This window comes from Gobio gobio (assembly GCF_949357685.1).
Source record: "Gobio gobio genome assembly, chromosome: 17".
In the NCBI taxonomy this organism is placed as follows: Eukaryota; Metazoa; Chordata; class Actinopteri; order Cypriniformes; family Gobionidae; genus Gobio; species Gobio gobio.
Window position 1 is genome coordinate 53,155,205 of NC_137110.1, and position 15,000 is coordinate 53,170,204.

A 15,000-nucleotide genomic window follows, 5' to 3' on the forward strand; every position below is an offset into this window, starting at 1 on the left:
GACATACAGGACACACAGCATCTCTATAGGGTCATCACTGACATACAGGACACACAGCATCTCTATAGGGGTCATCACTGACATACAGGACACACAGCATCTCTATAGGGGTCATCACTGACATACAGGACACACAGCATCTCTATAGGGGTCATCACTGACATACAGGACACACATCATCTCTATAGGGGTCATCACTGACATACAGGACACACAGCATCTCTATAGGGGTCATCACTGACATACAGGACACACAGCATCTCTATGGGGTCATCACTGACATACAGGACACACAGCATCTCTATAGGGGTCATCACTGACATACAGGACACAGAGCATCTCTATTGGGGTTATCACTGACATACAGGACACACAGCATCTCTATAGGGATCATCACTGACATACAGGACACACATCATCTCTATAGGGATCATCACTGACATACAGGACACACAGCATCTCTATATGGATCATCACTGACATACAGGACACACAGCATCTCTATAGGGATCATCACTGACATACAGGACACACAGCATCTCTATAGGGATCATCACTGACATACAGGACACACAGCATCTCTATAGGGATCATCACTGACATACAGGACACACAGCATCTTTATAGGGGTCATCACTGACATACAGGACACACATCATCTCTATAGGGGTTATCACTGACATACAGGACACACAGCATCTTTATAGGGGTCATCACTGACATACAGGACACACATCATCTCTATAGGGATCATCACTGACATACAGGACACACAGCATCTTTATAGGGGTCATCACTGACATACAGGACACATATCATCTCTATAGGGGTTATCACTGACATACAGGACACACAGCATCTCTATAGGGGACATCACTGACATACAGGACACACAGCATCTCTATAGGGTCATCACTGACATACAGGACACACAGCATCTTTATAGGGGTCATCACTGACATACAGGACACACATCATCTCTATAGGGGTCATCACTGACATACAGGACACACATCATCTCTATAGGGGTCATCACTGACATACAGGACACACAGCATCTCTATAGGGGTCATCACTGACATACAGGACACACAGCATCTCTATGGGGTCATCACTGACATACAGGACACACAGCATCTCTATAGGGGTCATCACTGACATACAGGACACAGAGCATCTCTATTGGGGTTATCACTGACATACAGGACACACAGCATCTCTATAGGGATCATCACTGACATACAGGACACACATCATCTCTATAGGGATCATCACTGACATACAGGACACACAGCATCTCTATATGGATCATCACTGACATACAGGACACACAGCATCTCTATAGGGATCATCACTGACATACAGGACACACAGCATCTCTATAGGGATCATCACTGACATACAGGACACACAGCATCTCTATAGGGATCATCACTGACATACAGGACACACAGCATCTTTATAGGGGTCATCACTGACATACAGGACACACATCATCTCTATAGGGGTTATCACTGACATACAGGACACACAGCATCTTTATAGGGGTCATCACTGACATACAGGACACACATCATCTCTATAGGGATCATCACTGACATACAGGACACACAGCATCTTTATAGGGGTCATCACTGACATACAGGACACATATCATCTCTATAGGGGTTATCACTGACATACAGGACACACAGCATCTCTATAGGGGACATCACTGACATACAGGACACACAGCATCTCTATAGGGTCATCACTGACATACAGGACACACAGCATCTTTATAGGGGTCATCACTGACATACAGGACACACATCATCTCTATAGGGGTCATCACTGACATACAGGACACACAGCATCTTTATAGGGGTCATCACTGACATACAGGACACACAGCATCTTTATAGGGGTCATCACTGACATACAGGACACACATTCTCTATAGGGGTCATCACTGACATACAGGACACACAGCATCTCTATAGGGGTCATCACTGACATACAGGACACACATCATCTCTATAGGGATCATCACTGACATACAGGACACACATCATCTCTTTAGGGATCATCACTGACATACAGGACACACATCATCTCTTTAGGGGTCATCACTGACATACAGGACACACATCATCTCTATAGGGGTCATCACTGACATACAGGACACACAGCGTCTCTATAGGGATCATCACTGACATACAGGACACACAGCATCTCTATAGGGGTCATCACTGACATACAGGACACACATCATCTCTATTGGGGTTATCACTGACATACAGGACACACATCATCTCTATAGGAGTTATCACTGACATACAGGACACACAGCATCACTATAGGGGTCTTCACTGACATACAGGACACACAACATCTCTATAGGGGTCATCACTGACATACAGGACACACAGCATCTCTATAGGGATCATCACTGACATACAGGACACACAGCATCTCTATAGGGGTCATCACTGACATACAGGACACACATCATCTCTATTGGGGTTATCACTGACATACAGGACACACAGCATCTCTATAGGGGTCATCACTGACATACAGGACACACATCATCTCTATAGGGGTCATCACTGACATACAGGACACACAGCATCTCTATTGGGGTTATCACTGACATACAGGACACACAGCATCTCTATAGGGATCATCACTGACATACAGGACACACATCATCTTTATAGGGATCATCACTGACATACAGGACACACAGCATCTCTATTGGGGTTATCACTGACATACAGGACACACAGCATCTCTATAGGGATCATCACTGACATACAGGACACACATCATCTCTATAGGGGTCATCACTGACATACAGGACACACAGCATCTCTATAGGGATCATCACTGACATACAGGACACACAGCATCTCTATAGGGGTCATCACTGACATACAGGACACACAACATCTCTATAGGGGTCATCACTGACATACAGGACACACAGCATCTCTATAGGGGTCATCACTGACATACAGGACACACAACATCTCTATAGGGGTCATCACTGACATACAGGACACACAGCATCTCTATAGGGGTCATCACTGACATACAGGACACACAACATCTCTATAGGGGTCATCACTGACATACAGGACACACAGCATCTCTATAGGGATCATCACTGACATACAGGACACACAGCATCTCTATAGGGGTCATCACTGACATACAGGACACACATCATCTCTATTGGGGTCATCACTGACATACAGGACACACAGCATCTCTATAGGGATCATCACTGACATACAGGACACACAGCATCTCTATATGGATCATCACTGACATACAGGACACACATCATCTCTATATGGATCATCACTGACATACAGGACACACATCATCTCTATTGGGGTCATCACTGACATACAGGACACACAGCATCTCTATAGGGATCATCACTGACATACAGGACACACAACATCTCTATATGGATCATCACTGACATACAGGACACACGTCATCTCTATAGGGGTCATACAGGTCATACCTTCACCCCAGCAGAATCGGAGCGGCTCTTCTGTCGAACAACATCTCCAGAGCGCTGCACACCGCCATCATATGACTAGTAAGTCAAAGTCCAAATCACAGTATTTGCTGTCCTAACTTAATTGACATAAGTACCAATGTAGAACATTATATAGAAACTGTGTCTATTCCTCGTTTAGTGAGGTCAAACATTAAATCTACTGTAGGATCTAGGAAAAATCTAATTGTGATTAAACCAGAAAATCGCAATATTAGTGAACAAAAACAATTTCTAAAACTAGGTCTTCTAAACATTAGATCGCTCACACCTAAGGCGGTTATTGTAAATGAAATGGTCACAGATAATAGTTTCGATGTATTTTGGCTTACTGAAACCTGGCTTAAGCCAAATGATTATTTCGGTCTAAATGAGTCTACTCCGCCAGGATACTGTTATAAGCATGAGCCCCGTCTGATTGGTCGTGGCGGCGGTGTTGCAACAATCTATAGAGATATTCTAAATGTTACTCAGAAAACAGGTCACAGGTTTAATTCATTTGAAGTACTAGTGCTAAATGTTACGCTATTAGATGTAAGAAAGAAATCTGTATTATCTCTAGCCTTAGCTACTGTATATAGACCTCCAGGGCCCTATGCTGCTTTCCTAAAAGAGTTTGCAGACTTTCTCTCAGATCTATTGGTCAACGTCGATAAAGCATTAATTGTTGGAGATTTTAACATACACGTAGATAACACAAATGACGCGTTAGGGGCTGCGTTTACAGATCTATTAAACTCCTTTGGGGTTAAGCAAAACGTCACTGGTCCCACTCATCGTCTTAATCACACACTAGATTTAATTATATCACATGGAACCAACCCGACCGATATAGATATTATACCGCAAAGTGATGATGTCACTGACCATTACATGGTAACTTGCATACTGCGTACTGCTGAAATCTGTCATGTTGCGCCACGTTATCGACCAGGCAGAACAATCCTTCCAACCACTATAGATAGATTCTCAAATAGCTTACCTGATCTGGCTCAGCTGCTCAGTGAACCCAAACAAACAGATGAACTAGAGGAAATGGCTAGCAGTATGAGCACCATTTTCTCTAGTACATTAGAAATTGTAGCACCAATTAGATTGAAAAAGGTTAGAGAGAAAACTAAAGCACCATGGTACAACAGTGCTACACATGTTATCAAGAGAGAAACTCGTAACTTAGAGCGTAAATGGAAACAAACTAATTTAGAGGTCTTTAGAATCGCATGGAAAGAAAGTATGTCACGTTATAAAAAGGCCCTAAAAGCAGCCAGGGCTGAGCATCTCCGCAAACTAATAGAAAATAACCAAAATAACCCAAGGTTTTTATTTAACACCGTGGCTAGACTAACAAATAAACAAGCATCGCCTGAGCAAAATATTCCGTCACAGTTTAGTAGTAATGATTTTATGAACTTCTTCGCTGACAAAATAGAAAGCATCAGAAACAAAATTGTAAATGTACAATCTTTAATGATATCTTATGATTCAACCGCAATTATCGCCCCTCAAGAATTACTACACCGCTTTACAACTATAGGACAGGAAGAGCTAAATAAACTTATCATTGCATCTAAACCAACAACATGTTTATTAGATCAAATACCCACTAAACTACTGAAAGAATTGTTACCTGTAGTGGAAGAGCCTCTTCTCAATATTATTAACTCGTCTTTATCTTTAGGTCATGTTCCAAGAATATTCAAGTTGGCAGTCATAAAACCTCTCATTAAGAAGCCATAATTAGATCATAATAACCTAGCAAATTACAGACCAATTTCAAATCTTCCATTTATGTCTAAAATACTAGAAAAAGTTGTGTCTGCTCAATTGTCCTCTTTCTTGCAAGAAAATGATATCTATGAAAAATTTCAATCAGGATTCAGGCAGCATCACAGCACAGAAACCGCGCTCGTTAAAATCACAAATGATTTACTTCTAGCTTCTGACCAAGGCTGTATCTCAATACTAGTTCTACTCGATCTTAGTGCTGCGTTCGATACTATAGATCATAAAATACTATTAGATCGACTTCAAAATTACACTGGTGTTCAGGGACAGGCATTAAACTGGTTTAGATCGTATTTATCAGACCGCTACCATTTTGTCTGTCTAAATGGGGAAAAATCAAAGATAACGTCAGTAGACTATGGGGTGCCGCAAGGATCAGTGCTAGGCCCTCTGCTATTCTCAATATATATGCTGCCACTTGGTAATATTATAAGAAAACATGGAATTAATTTCCACTGTTATGCTGATGACACTCAATTATATATTTCATCACGACCAGATGAAAACGCTAAATTATCTAAACTGACAGCGTGTGTTGATGATATTAAACACTGGATGACATGTAATTTTCTGCTATTAAATTCAGATAAAACGGAGGTATTACTTATTGGTCCAAAAAACTGCCCACAAAACCTCTCACAATACAACTTTAACTTGGAAGGATGTCCTGTCGCTTTATCCACTACAGTAAGAGACCTGGGTGTTATATTAGACCGCAACTTATCTTTCGAAAGTCATATTTCATATGTTACAAGAACGGCATTTTTCCACCTTAGAAACATTGCCAAGCTACGTAACATGCTATCTATTTCTGATGCAGAAAAGTTAGTTCATGCATTCATGACCTCGAGACTAGATTACTGTAATGCTTTATTAGCTGGTTGTCCTGCATCATCAATAAACAAGCTACAGTTAGTCCAAAACGCAGCTGCTAGAGTTCTTACTAGGTCAAGAAAATATGATCATATAACACCAATTTTATCATCTCTACACTGGTTACCTATTAAGTTCCGTATCAATTACAAAGTATTGCTACTGACCTATAAAGCCCTAAATGGTTTAGCTCCAGTGTATTTAACTGATCTTTTATCGCCCTACAATCCATCGCGCTCTTTAAGATCACTAAACTCGAGGCTTCTGGTCATTCCTAGGATATCTAAGTCCACTAAAGGAGGGAGGGCATTTTCACATTTAGCTCCTAAACTCTGGAATAGTCTTCCGGATATTGTTCGAGGTTCAGACTCGCTGTCCCAGTTTAAAACTAGATTAAAGACGCATCTCTTTAGCCAAGCATTCACATTATAAATAAGTTTTATACTACAGTTAAATTGCACCAACAGCATTAATATTCTGAACAGCAGCTATGCTAATTATTTCCCATCTGCTTTTCTGTTGTTATCTCGGGACACTAGTCCCGAGGTAACTAGTTCATCAGCTCCAGTTTGTATCCAGCCTCTCATGGAGACTTCAGATGCCCCTGTGATGAGACGACTCGACGCCTGTGAAGAGACGACTCAACGCCAGCGTTGTTATGGCCTAAAATAATACATGATTGATTAACTTATCCTAACATTTTTCTTTAACATTCTCTTTCTAACATTTTTCAATGTACATTTATGAAATGCACTTTCTGTGAAGCTGCTTTGAAACAATGTGTATTGTGAAAAGCGCTATACAAATAAATTTGAATTGAATTGAATTGAATACAGGACACACAGCATCTCTATAGGGATCATCACTGACATACAGGACACACATCATCTCTATAGGGGTCATCAATGACATACAGGACACACAGCATCTCTATAGGGATCATCACTGACATACAGGACACATAGCATCTCTATAGGGATCATCACTGACATACAGGACACACAGCATCTCTATAGGGATCATCACTGACATACAGGACACACATCATCTCTATTGGGGTTATCACTGACATACAGGACACACAGCATCTCTATAGGGGTCATCACTGACATACAGGACACACATCATCTCTATTGGGGTTATCACTGACATACAGGACACACATCATCTCTATAGGGATCATCACTGACATACAGGACACATAGCATCTCTATAGGGATCATCACTGACATACAGGACACACAGCATCTCTATAGGGATCATCACTGACATACAGGACACACATCATCTCTATTGGGGTTATCACTGACATACAGGACACACAGCATCTCTATAGGGGTCATCACTGACATACAGGACACACATCATCTCTATTGGGGTTATCACTGACATACAGGACACACAGCATCTCTATAGGGATCATCACTGACATACAGGACACATAGCATCTCTATAGGGATCATCACTGACATACAGGACACACAGCATCTCTATAGGGATCATCACTGACATACAGGACACACATCATCTCTATTGGGGTTATCACTGACATACAGGACACACAGCATCTCTATAGGGGTCATCACTGACATACAGGACACACATCATCTCTATTGGGGTTATCACTGACATACAGGACACACAGCATCTCTATAGGGGTCATCACTGACATACAGGACACACATCATCTCTATTGGGGTTATCACTGACATACAGGACACACATCATCTCTATTGGGGTTATCACTGACATACAGGACACACATCATCTCTATAGGGATCATCACTGACACACAGGACACAGAGCATCTCTATTGGGGTTATCACTGACATACAGGACACACAGCATCTCTAGGGATCATCACTGACATACAGGCCACACAGCATCTCTATAGGGGTCATCACTAACATACAGGACACACAGTATCTCTATAGGGGTCATCACTGACATACAGGACACACATCATCTCTATTGGGGTTATCACTGACATACAGGACACACAGCATCTCTATAGGGGTCATCACTGACATACAGGACACACATCATCTCTATTGGGGTTATCACTGACATACAGGACACACAGCATCTCTAGGGATCATCACTGACATACAGGCCACACAGCATCTCTATAGGGGTCATCACTAACATACAGGACACACAGTATCTCTATAGGGGTCATCACTAACATACAGGACACACAGTATCTCTATAGGGGTCATCACTGACATACAGGACACACATCATCTCTATTGGGGTTATCACTGACATACAGGACACACAGCATCTCTAGGGATCATCACTGACATACAGGCCACACAGTCTCTCTATAGGGGTCATCACTAACATACAGGACACACAGTATCTCTATAGGGGTCATCACTGACATACAGGACACACAGCATCTCTATAGGGATCATCACTGACATACAGGACACACAGCATCTCTATAGGGGTCATCACTGACATACAGGACACACAGCATCTCTATAGGGGTCATCACTGACATACAGGACACACATCACCTCTATAGGGGTCATCACTGACATACAGGACACACAGCATCTCTATTGGGGTCATCACTGACATACAGGACACACAGCATCTCTATAGGGGTTATCACTGACATACAGGACACACAGCATCTCTATAGGGGTCATCACTGACATAGAGGACACACAGGATCTCTATAGGGGTTGTCACTGACATACAGGACACACAGCATTTCTATAGGGTCATCACTGACATACAGGACAAAAAGCATCTCTATAGGGGTCATCACTGACATACAGGACACACAGCATCTCTATAGGGTCATCACTGACATACAGGACACAGCATCTCTATAGGGTCATCACTGACATACAGGACACACAGCATCTCTATAGGGGTCATCACTAACATACAGGACACACAGTATCTCTATAGGGGTCATCACTGACATACAGGACACACATCATCTCTATTGGGGTTATCACTGACATACAGGACACACAGCATCTCTATAGGGGTCATCACTGACATACAGGACACACATCATCTCTATTGGGGTTATCACTGACATACAGGACACACAGCATCTCTAGGGATCATCACTGACATACAGGCCACACAGCATCTCTATAGGGGTCATCACTAACATACAGGACACACAGTATCTCTATAGGGGTCATCACTAACATACAGGACACACAGTATCTCTATAGGGGTCATCACTGACATACAGGACACACATCATCTCTATTGGGGTTATCACTGACATACAGGACACACAGCATCTCTAGGGATCATCACTGACATACAGGCCACACAGTCTCTCTATAGGGGTCATCACTAACATACAGGACACACAGTATCTCTATAGGGGTCATCACTGACATACAGGACACACAGCATCTCTATAGGGATCATCACTGACATACAGGACACACAGCATCTCTATAGGGGTCATCACTGACATACAGGACACACAGCATCTCTATAGGGGTCATCACTGACATACAGGACACACATCACCTCTATAGGGGTCATCACTGACATACAGGACACACAGCATCTCTATTGGGGTCATCACTGACATACAGGACACACAGCATCTCTATAGGGGTTATCACTGACATACAGGACACACAGCATCTCTATAGGGGTCATCACTGACATAGAGGACACACAGGATCTCTATAGGGGTCGTCACTGACATACAGGACACACAGCATTTCTATAGGGTCATCACTGACATACAGGACAAAAAGCATCTCTATAGGGGTCATCACTGACATACAGGACACACAGCATCTCTATAGGGTCATCACTGACATACAGGACACAGCATCTCTATAGGGTCATCACTGACATACAGGACACACAGCATCTCTATAGGGGTCATCACTGACATACAGGACACACAGCATCTCTATAGGGGTCATCACTGACATACAGGACACACAGCATCTCTATAGGGATCATCACTGACATACAGGACACACAGCATCTCTATAGGGGACATCACTGACATACAGGACACACAGCATCTCTATAGGGGTCATCACTGACACACAGGACACACAGCATCTCTATAAGGGGTCATCACTGACATACAGGACACACAGCATCTCTATAGGGTCATCACTGACATACAGGACACAGCATCTCTATAGGGTCAGCACTGACATACAGGACACACAGCATCTCTATAGGGGTCATCACTGACATACAGGACACACAGCATCTCTATAGGGATCATCACTGACATACAGGACACACATGATCTCTATAGGGATCATAACTGACATACAGGACACACAGCATCTCTATAGGGGTCATCACTGACATACAGGACACACAGCATCTCTATAGGGATCATCACTGACATACAGGACACACAGCATCTCTATAGGGATCATCACTGACATACAGGACACACAGCATCTCTATAGGGATCATCACTGACATACAGGACACACAGCATCTCTATAGGGGTCATCACTGACATACAGGACACACAGCATCTCTATAGGGTCATCACTGACATACAGGACACACAGCATCTCTATAGGGTCATCACTGACATACAGGACACACAGCATCTCTATAGGGGTCATCACTGACATACAGGACACACAGCATCTCTATAGGGGTCATCACTGACACACAGGACACACAGCATCTCTATAAGGGGTCATCACTGACATACAGGACACACAGCATCTCTATAGGGTCATCACTGACATACAGGACACAGCATCTCTATAGGGTCAGCACTGACATACAGGACACACAGCATCTCTATAGGGTCATCACTGACATACAGGACACACATTATCTCTATAGGGGTCATCACTGACATACAGGACACACAGCATTTCTATAGGGTCATCACTGACATACAGGACACACATCATCTCTATAGGGGTCATCACTGACATACAGGACACACAGCATCTCTATAGGGTCATCACTGACATACAGGACACACATCATCTCTATAGGGGTCATCACTGACATACAGGACACACAGCATCTCTATAGGGTCATCACTGACATACAGGACACAGCATCTCTATAGGGTCATCACTGACATACAGTACACAGCATCTCTATTGGGGTCATCACTGACATACAGGACACACAGCATCTCTATAGGGGTCATCACTGACATACAGGACACACATCATCTCTATAGGGGGCATCTCTATAGGGTCATCACTGACATACAGGACACAGCATCTCTATAGGGGTCATCACTGACATACAGGACACACAGCATCTCTATAGGGTCATCACTGACATACAGGACACACAGCATCTCTATAGGGATCATCACTGACATACAGGACACACAGCATCTCTATAGGGTCATCGCATCTCTATAGGGTCATCACTGACATACAGGACACACTGCATCTCTATAGGGGTCATCACTGACATACAGGACACACAGCATCTCTATAGGGTCATCACTGACATACAGGACACACAGCATCTCTATAGGGGTCATCACTGATATACAGGACACACAGCATCTCTATAGGGTTCATCACTGACATACAGGACACACAGCATCTCTATAGGGGGTCATCACTGACATACAGGACACACAGCATCTCTATAGGGGTCATCACTGACATACAGGACACACAGCATCTCTATAGGGGTCATCACTGACATACAGGACACACAGCATCTCTATAGGGATCATCACTGACATACAGGACACACAGCATCTCTATAGGGGTCATCACTGACATACAGGACACACAGCATCTCTATAGGGATCATCACTGACATACAGGACACACATCATCTCTATAGGGGTCATCACTGACATACAGGACACACAGCATCTCTATAGGGTCATCACTGACATACAGGACACACATCATCTCTATAGGGGTCATCACTGACATACAGGACACACAGCATCTCTATAGGGTCATCACTGACATACAGGACACACCGCATCTCTATAGGGATCATCACTGACATACAGGACACACAGCATCTCTATAGGGATCATCACTGACATACAGGACACACAGCATCTCTATAGGGGTCATCACTGACATACAGGACACACCGCATCTTTATAGGGATCATCACTGACATACAGGACACACAGCATCTCTATAGGGATCATCACTGACATACAGGACACACAGCATCTCTATAGGGGTCATCACTGACATACAGGACACACAGCATCTCTATAGGGATCATCACTGACATACAGGACACACAGCATCTCTATAGGGATCATCACTGACATACAGGACACACAGCATCTCTATAGGGGTCATCACTGACATACAGGACACACATCATCTCTATAGGGATCATCACTGACATACAGGACACACAGCATCTCTATAGGGGTCATCACTGACATACAGGACACACAGCATCTCTATAGGGTCATCACTGACATACAGGACACACAGCATCTCTATAGGGGTCATCACTGACATACAGGACACACATCATCTCTATTGGGGTTATCACTGACACACAGGACACACAGCATCTCTATAGGGTCATCGCATCTCTATAGGGTCATCACTGACAGACAGGACACGACACACAGCATCTCTATAGGGGTCATCACTGACATACAGGACACACAGCATCTCTATAGGGGTCATCACTGACATACAGGAGACACATCATCTCTATAGGGGTCATCATTAGTTCATCATATAGTTCCCATTAAGCTAACACACAAACTCCTGGATCTAGGCCTGAATTCTTCTCTCTGCCTCTGGATTGAAGATTTCCTCACTGGCAGACCCCAGGCGGTGAGAGTAGGCCAGTTCACCTCCACCTCCATCACCCTGAGTGTTGGAGCTCCACAGGGCTGTGTGCTGAGTCCCCTGCTCTACTCTCTCTACACCCATGACTGTTTGTCCACACACAGCTCCACCTCGATCATCAAGTTTGCTGATGATACTGTTGTCCTGGGTCTCATCTCCAACAACAATGAGACGGCATACTTGGACGAAGTGGAGCAACTGACATCATGGTGCCAGGACAACTGTCTCTCTCTGAATGTTAACAAGACCAAAGAACTGATTGTGGACTTCAGGAAGAGACAGCATCGGTCATACTCCCCTCTCATGATCAGCGGGACACCGGTAGAGAGAGTGAGCAGCTTCAAATACCTGGGTGTGAACATCTCCGAGGATCTGACCTGGACTACACACATCCAGACACAGGTGAAAAAAGCCAGGCAAAGACTGTACCACCTGCGCCAGCTGAGGAAATTCAGGGTTTCACCAGCCATCCTGAAAACTTTCTATCGAGGGGCGATAGAAAGTGTCCTGACTCAGTGCATCACAGCGTGGTACGGGAACAGCACCAGTCACGACTGCAAGGCCCTGCAAAGAGTGGTGCGCTTATCCGAGCGCATCTCAGGCTCAGCTCTCCCGTCTCTGCAGGACATCTACACCAAACGCTGCAGAGGTAGAGCTACTAAAATCATCAGAGACATTAATCACCCTGCAAACTCTCACTTCACCCTGCTGCCATCTGGTAAGCGCTTCCGTAGCCTGATGGCAAAGACTGAAAGACTCAGGAGGAGTTTCTTCCCCCAGGCCATCAGACTCCTGAACTCAGTCACGTGACTCACTTCACCCCCGCACACACATAAACATACAGTCTTTTAACATTAACATCCACATACTGCAATTGCACTGCACTTTACGTCCCTATTGTTACTGCGTAACAACCTGTAATAAACCTTGCACATTATACTTCTTTATATATACATATTATATATTTTATGTTAACCACTTATTTTTAAGTCTACAGTTTATCTCACTTATCATATCCACATATTTTTTATATTTTTATTTTTATCTTATTTCCTATTTTTATCTTTTACTTGATTTATTTATAATTCTACTTATGTTAATACTTTTTATTCTAATTTTATTCTATTTCTATTTAATTTCTTGTAACTGTTATTTGCACTGTCCATGGAGCGGACCTGTTTACATTTCACTGCCAGTTGTATATTGTGTATATAACTGTGTATGTGACAAATAAAACTCTTGAATCTTGAATCTTGAATGAATCACTGACATACAGGACACACAGCATCTCTATAGGGGTCATCACTGACATACAGGACACACAGCATCTCTATAGGGATCATCACTGATATACAGGACACACAGCATCTCTATAGGGGTCATCACTGACATACAGGACACACAGCATCTCTATAGGGGTCATCACTGACATACAGGACACAGCATCTCTATAGGGGTCATCACTGACATACAGGACACACATCATCTCTATAGGGATCATCACTGACATACAGGACACACAGCATCTCTATAGGGGTCATCACTGACATACAGGACACACAGCATCTCTATAGGGATCATCACTGACATACAGGACACACAGCATCTCTATTGGGGTCATCACTGACATACAGGACACACAGCATCTCTATAGGGGTCATCACTGATATACAGGACACACAGCATCTCTATAGGGGTCATCACTGACATACAGGACACAGCATCTCTATAGGGGTCATCACTGACATACAGGACACACATCATCTCTATAGGGATCATCACTGACATACAGGACACACAGCATCTCTATAGGGGTCATCACTGACATACAGGACACACATCATCTCTATAGGGGTCATCACTGACATACAGGACACAGCATCTCTATAGGGGTCATCACTGACATACAGGACACACATCATCTCTATAGGGATCATCACTGACATACAGGACACACATCATCTCTATAGGGGTCATCACTGA